This window comes from Amphiprion ocellaris, chromosome 6 (assembly GCF_022539595.1).
Source record: "Amphiprion ocellaris isolate individual 3 ecotype Okinawa chromosome 6, ASM2253959v1, whole genome shotgun sequence".
NCBI lineage: Eukaryota > Metazoa > Chordata > Actinopteri > Pomacentridae > Amphiprion > Amphiprion ocellaris.
This window is the reverse complement of record NC_072771.1, coordinates 26807079-26815121: the sequence shown is the minus strand read 5'-3', so window position 1 is coordinate 26815121 and position 8043 is coordinate 26807079.

Sequence of the window (8043 nt, the reverse complement as noted above, 5' to 3'; positions counted from 1 at the left end):
CTGCTGGAAGCTGCAAGCCAACGCCTAAAGAACTAAAGCAATGGAGCCAAACCCGGTTCAGTGGTGAAGGAAGCAGAGGAAATGTTTGGCTGCAGCTAAATAAAGCAGGAAGACACTGAGCTGCTCAGGTGTTCCTGATAACAGCAAGCAGCCACCTGGACAGCCAATAGGAACACAGCTTCCTGGAAGTCCAGAGGGCTGGCTTAGTGAAGGAAATTTCAAGTTGAAGCAGAAAGTTAACAAAGAAAGTTGAAAACCACCTTCTGATACCTGAAATCTCTGAGTTTTCACACAAAGAACACCTGAACATGTCAAACTGGTTTCATAGTAGAACCATCATTGTAAAAACGTCATAGTATGGAGTGTTGCTCAAAAAACATTACGACCCGGCTGTCCGATTTGCATTGCTTAACTTTCATAGAATTTTTATTTATTATTACTTTTGTCAGATTAAAATCATTTCTGTGACCATTGTGGATTTTTCTTTCATTAACCGAGGGGTACCAACAACTTTGTCCACGTATGTATACCAGTAAAACTTCACTGATTTTTATGTGAATGTTCTCAAAGAATATTTTAGAGATGAATGATGACAGATGAGGGGATATCCTCTCCTGAAGATGACTAAAATTTGACTGAAACGTCATAGTTTAGTATGTCGTCCAAAATGTGGAAAAAACGTCATAGTTTAGTATGTCGTCCAAAATGTGACAAAAACGTCATAGTTTAGTATGTCGTCCAAAATGTGACAAAAATGTCATAGTTTAGTATGTCGTCCAAAATGTGTTGAAAACGTCATAGTTTAGTATGTCATCCAAAATTTGACAAAAACGTCATAGTTTAGTATGTCGTCCAAATTTTGACAAAAATGTCATAGTTTAGTATGTCGTCCAAAATATGACAAAAATGTCATAGTTTAGTATGTCGTCCAAATTTTGACAAAAATGTCATAGTTTACTATGTTGTCCAAAATATGACAAAAATGTCATAGTTTAGTATGTCGTCCAAAATGTCAGTATTATGTCATAGCTTAGTATGTCATTCAACAAGTGGACTAACTGTGTTCAGGTAGCTCAACTGGTTGAGAGAGCGACTTGTAAACAGGAAGGCGTCAGAGATTCAGGTTTGCTTCCAGCTCATGACCTGTTACTGCAGTTCTTCCCTGTTTAAATGTTGCCATTTCTGTTTACCTATTGAATAAAAAATAAAACAGGGCCAAAACAAATTTAGAAAAAAAAATCATGTCGAAAAAAAATGCGATTTTTCAACATGTTGTAAAAACATGCCATATGATGAAATAATGTAAAGGAGGCCGTGAAAAACACTCCAGAAAGGTTTTCTTTGAAAAAAAAATCATCATGAATTTTGGTGCAAAAAAAACGCCATAGTATACTATGTCAAAAAAAAAATGTGATTTTTCAACATGTTGTAAAAACGTGCCATATGATGAAATAATGGAAAGGAGACCGTGAAAAACACTATGGTAAGGTTTTCTTTGAAAAAAAAAATCATGATGAATTTTGGCGCAAAAAAACGCCATAGTATACTATGTCGAAAAAAAATGCGATTTTTCAACATGTTGCAAAAACGTGCCATATGATGAAATAATGTAAAGGAGGCCGTGAAAAACACTATGGTAAGGTTTTCTTTGAAAAAAAAATGATGAATTTTGGCGCAAAAAAAGGCCATAGTATACTATGTCGAAAAAAAAATGCGATTTTTCAACATGTTGCAAAAACGTGCCATATGATGAAATAATGTAAAGGAGGCTGTGAAAAACACTCCAGAAAGGTTTTCTTTGAAAAAAAAATCATCATGAATTTTGGTGCAAAAAAAACGCCATAGTATACTATGTGGAAAAAAAAATGCGATTTTTCAACATGTTGTAAAAACATGCCATATGATGAAATAATGCAAAGGAGGCCGTGAAAAACACTCCAGAAAGGTTTTCTTTGAAAAAAAAATCATCATGAATTTTGGCGCAAAAAAACGCCATAGTATACTATGTCGAAAAAAAAAATGCGATTTTTCAACATGTTGTAAAAACGTGCCATATGATGAAATAATGGAAAGGAGACCATGAAAAACACTATGGTAAGGTTTTCTTTGAAAAAAAAAATCATGATGAATTTTGGCGCAAAAAAAACGCCATAGTATACTATGTCGAAAAAAAATGCGATTTTTCAACATGTTGCAAAAACGTGCCATATGATGAAATAATGTAAAGGAGGCCGTGAAAAACACTATGGTAAGGTTTTCTTTGAAAAAAAAAATGATGAATTTTGGCGCAAAAAAAGGCCATAGTATACTATGTCGAAAAAAAAATGCGATTTTTCAACATGTTGCAAAAACGTGCCATATGATGAAATAATGTAAAGGAGGCTGTGAAAAACACTCCAGAAAGGTTTTCTTTGAAAAAAAAATCATCATGAATTTTGGTGCAAAAAAAAACGCCATAGTATACTATGTGGAAAAAAAAATGCGATTTTTCAACATGTTGTAAAAACATGCCATATGATGAAATAATGCAAAGGAGGCCGTGAAAAACACTCCAGAAAGGTTTTCTTTGAAAAAAAAAATCATCATGAATTTTGGCGCAAAAAAACGCCATAGTATACTATGTCGAAAAAAAAATGCGATTTTTCAACATGTTGTAAAAACGTGCCATATGATGAAATAATGGAAAGGAGACCATGAAAAACACTATGGTAAGGTTTTCTTTGAAAAAAAAAATCATCATGAATTTTGGCGCAAAAAAAACGCCATAGTATACTATGTCGAAAAAAAATGCGATTTTTCAACATGTTGTAAAAACGTGCCATATGATGAAATAATGTAAAGGAGGCCGTGAAAAACACTATGGTAAGGTTTTCTTTGAAAAAAAAACATCATGAATTTTGGCGCAAAAAAAAGGCCATAGTATACTATGTCGAAAAAAAAATGCGATTTTTCAACATGTTGCAAAAACGTGCCATATGATGAAATAATGTAAAGGAGGCCGTGAAAAACACTCCAGAAAGGTTTTCTTTGAAAAAAAAATCATCATGAATTTTGGTGCAAAAAAAAACGCCATAGTATACTATGTCGAAAAAAAAATGCGATTTTTCAACATGTTGTAAAAACATGCCATATGATGAAATAATGTAAAGGAGGCCGTGAAAAACACTCCAGAAAGGTTTTCTTTGAAAAAAAAATCATCATGAATTTTGGCGCAAAAAAAACGCCATAGTATACTATGTCGAAAAAAAAATGCGATTTTTCAACATGTTGTAAAAACGTGCCATATGATGAAATAATGTAAAGGAGACCGTGAAAAACACTATGGTAAGGTTTTCTTTGAAAAAAAAATCATCATGGATTTTGGCGCAAAAAAACGCCATAGTATACTATGTCGAAAAAAAATGCGATTTTTCAACATGTTGTAAAAACGTGCCATATGATGAAATAATGGAAAGGAGACCGTGAAAAACACTATGGTAAGGTTTTCTTTGAAAAAAAAAATCATGATGAATTTTGGCGCAAAAAAACGCCATAGTATGCTATGTTGAAAAAAAATGCGATTTTTCAACATGTTGCAAAAACGTGCCATATGATGAAATAATGTAAAGGAGGCCGTGAAAAACACCCCAGAAAGGTTTTCTTTGAAAAAAAAAATCATCATGAATTTTGGCGCAAAAAAACGCCATAGTATACTATGTCGAAAAAAAAATGCGATTTTTCAACATGTTGTAAAAACGTGCCATATGATGAAATAATGTAAAGTAGGCCATGAAAAACACTCCAGAAAGGTTTTCTTTGAAAAAAAAAATCATCATGAATTTTGGCGCAAAAAAACGCCATAGTATACTATGTCGAAAAAAATGAGATTTTTCAACATGTAAAAACGTGCCATATGATGAAATAATGTAAAGGAGGCCCTGAAAAACACTATGGTCACTTCTGGAGTGATTTGATTGGCTATGCGTCACGAATAAAACTCCTTTAACATAACATCTGTAAACAAAACAATAACGTATCAACAAAGTTTTCTGTTAGTTTGTGTTCTTCTAAGTTTAACTCCAAGATTTTAAATACTTTCAGTTACTGCAAATTAATATCTACTCCAAATGTCTCACTAATAATCATTATCAGCCTTAAAAACCCACAAAACACCCCTCTATACTCCACCACACTTAGTACAGTCCGGTTCCCCCTTCTATAAATCTGCTTGGAATCGTCCACTTCCTGTTTGTCAAAGTTTCCTTCTACCTGGACAGGTTTTGTTGGAGCACATGCAGCAAACATTTTGGGTAAGTGCACTTTAATATGGATGGATGACACCGAATTAGAGTCTGTTTTAATGAGACTGAGTTCAGATGTGTAGCTCTGTCATTAAACAGGAAATTATTTCTCAGAATTCACAGAGAAAAGTCCGAAATGTTTGCTAGGTTAGCATCCCACATGTTCTTTGGCTCAGCTAAAGCTAACTCTCTCCAACTTCTGGATCTCTTGAGTTGCTTGTTGTTAAAATATCTTGCTAAAGGTGCTGAAGCTCAGAAAGTCTGAGATGTTTGTTCAAAATCAGCTCATTCTCAAGTCTGATCTGAACTGTACTCTTTTGTTTGAACTTTCCCTAAACTTAGGAGTTAATGACAGAGCAGCACATCCAGACTCAGTCTCATTTATGTAGAGATTAAACTTCAGTGTCATTCATTGATGTTAAAGTGCAGTTTTTCAAATGTTTGTTGCACATGCTCCCGACCAAACCAGTCCAGGTGGAAGACGATGTGAAGAGAAAGCTCCAGAGGATGAATATCACACATTTACGTTGGAAATAAATGTCCTTTAATTAGACATTGTCATGCAAAAGTTGGATTTCCCTTTAATGATGTTCAAATCTTTGTTGAGTGTTTTGTTAATGTTGGTTTCTAAATGTTTTCTGACACACGGCCCCAAAGATTAAAACCTTTTACGGCTCACAAGCTGCAACAATTCACACATTATCAACTATCTTTCTGACTAAACTAAGATAATAAAAAATGAAAAACTGCCTGATTCCTGCATCATGAATGTAAATCTGTTCGATTTTTATGACAGTAAACTGAATATATTTGGGTTTGACATTTTATAAACCAGAACAAGAAATGAATTAGTGGAGAAAACAATCAACAGATTAATGGACAAAGAAAACGTTTTTCCAACATATATGGCTGAATTACTCCAACATTACAAGATGCATACAGTTTAAAATTCAGTTTTATTTATATAACGCCAGTTACAGGTCAAATTGTCTCAAGACGCTTTATTTTTATATTTTTTTGTCATATTTAAAATATGACAAAGTAAGAAATGTAAACATCTTGACTAATCCAATTTATTATTTGGTTTTTAAGAGACTAATGGACAACTAAAGTAACTTTCTCCACTAAAACTAATAAACACGAGGTCAAATAGAAGGAAGAGTTTTAAATACAGCAGTCCCATGATGACAAGAATAAAGTTCGTCAACAAAAAGTAAATCTGCTGGTGGATTCCATTAAAGTCCTAATAATTGATAATAAAGTGTGATACTAAAGGTTTGTGGTGCTAAAAATCTCAAAGATATCAAGTTGAACATGTGGATGGAGGTTGATAAAAGTTGACCAACTCCATGGATTTTCTGGATGGTGGTTAAAGACCTGCTCTTCTAGTGGTCTTCCTTCCAGTGGCTGTAAAAAGTCAGTCCATCCTGGCTGACTTCAACACTTCTTCATGACAAGTTGTTCTGCCTGGGACCTGGTGGAAACTCCAGAAACTGGGGAAAACCCGTGGAGACTCGAAGAACTCGTGGCGACTCGAAGAACTCGTGAGGCGGGGGAAGGTGTGGTGGGTGGTAGGGGGAGGTGGGGGAGTAGAGGGGGGAGGCCACCACCCACCTCCCCGCCCACTCTCCGCCCTGACCCCACCCAGACTCCGCCTCAGCTCCACCCATGTAGTCACTTGAGGAACTACGATGCCAAAGGGACGACGAAATTATTTCTTTTCATCTGATCTGTAGCTCAGTGAGTTAAGGATTTGCCTATGGAGCTGCAGGTCGCTGGTTCAAGACCAGACACTTCTTAAATTTTCTCAAAATCCTGACAAAGAAGAACAAAGAAAAGGGCCGGTGGCGGGTCTTGAACCTGCGACCCTCCGCTTGGTAGTCCTCTTCTTATCCTCCTGAGCTACTCGCTCAGATACTAATTCTTCTTTTTTTTGCGCATTTATCATCTATTTTTTGTCATTTTCAAGTTTTTTTTTTTTAACTCGGGTCTCGTCTCACCGTTTTTCTCAGGAGGCTGGACTTCAGCCTTTGTGCTGGAGGGTTGAACCTTCGGTTCCCAGACTTTCCAAGCCTCCACACCTCCCAAGTCCTCAGGACCTGAGCTTTCACACAGTCTGAAGGCTGAAATTTTCTAAGTCCCACAGTAGTTCTCTGTTAGATTGAACTTTCACACAGTCCAAGGACTGATATCTTCTAAGTTCCTGAGTAGTTCTCTGTTAGTTTCAACCTTTCCACAGTCTGAGGACTGAAATCCTAAAAGTTCTTGAGTACTTCTCTGTTAGTTTGAACCTTCAGACAGTCTGAGGACTGAAATTCTAAAAGTTTCTCAGTACTTCTCTGTTAGTTTGAACCTTTAGACAGTCTGAGGACTGAAATCTTAAAAGTTTCTCAGTACTTCTCTGTTAGTTTGAACCTTTAGACAGTCTGAGGACTGAAATTTTAAAAGTTTCTCAGTACTTCTCTGTTAGTTTGAACTTTCTGGTTAACAGAAGCCTTAAACCTTGTGACCATGAGTCTTGATTTCACATTTAGACCATCCATCTGAGTTCTTCTCAGACCTTCACCTGTGGGTTTTTTAGAAATCCTCAACAAACTTTGATTCTCTTCACTGAACAGTGAAGTTTGTGGAGATCAGAAGGTAACATTAGTTTGATGGATGCATTCAACTACTAGTAGACTTTATCTGGAAAGCAGTTTTCTGAAATGAGTTGTTAGTAAATCTGTCCACAATCAAACCAAGAACATAGAAAGATGAAATGTTTGAAGAAACAACTTGATGTTTTCATTTCAGACTAGAAAACACTTTAAGACTTCTATCTGTTTTTGCTCTTTTTGATCGTTTGTCTCTTCTGTTTAATTTGATCTTCTAAAGTATAACTGATGTCTTTTCAAATGTTGCGTCTTTAGTTTGAGTCTTCTTAAATGTTTAGTTTTGCTCTTTTCTCACCTTGTATTCTTTTCTAATGTCTGATTTGATCTTGAAATGTTTTGTCTTTTTAATGTTTGTTGTTTTTTCAAATGTTTTATCAGCTTGTTTGAATTTTTTTTTCTTTCCCAGTTTAATTTTTCCATTAAATCTTTAAGGTTTTTCTTTTTAAATGTTTTACCACCTTTTAATGTTTAATTTTCTTTTTAAATGCTTCACTGTATTTTCTGTTTAATTCCTATTTAAAGTTTTATTGTCTTTAAGATTTAATTTTCTAATTAAATGTTTTGTCTTTTTAAAGGTTTAATAATCTAATTAAATGTTTTGCATTTTTTTAAATGTTTAATATTCTTCTTGTTTAATTGTATTTAATTATCTAAAATATTTCATCCTTAATGTTTAATATTTTTGTTTAAAAAAACTTTGTTTAATTTCATAATTACATGTTTTGTATATTCAGTTTAATTATCTAATTAAATATTTTGTCTGTTTAATATAATTTAATGTTTAATTTTCTTTTAAAAGTTTTATTGTATTAAATGTTTTTTTCCTTTTATTTAATTGCTTTTTTAATGTAGTTTATTTCTTTAATCTTTTTTTCTGTCAAGATTTTAACCCCAACCTTCAAAATTAAACAAACTCTTAAATCACAATGAAAATACTTCTGTTGTCACAATCATGAGTTAGTCAATTAGTCAGTTTATCAATTCAACTTTATTTGTTTAGCACCTTTCACACAGATGACAGAACTAAACAAGCAAAGAGAAAAAACTATGCTAAAACTATAATTAAAACTCAAAAACATTTATTAAAAAAAAAAAAAAAATTTAACATC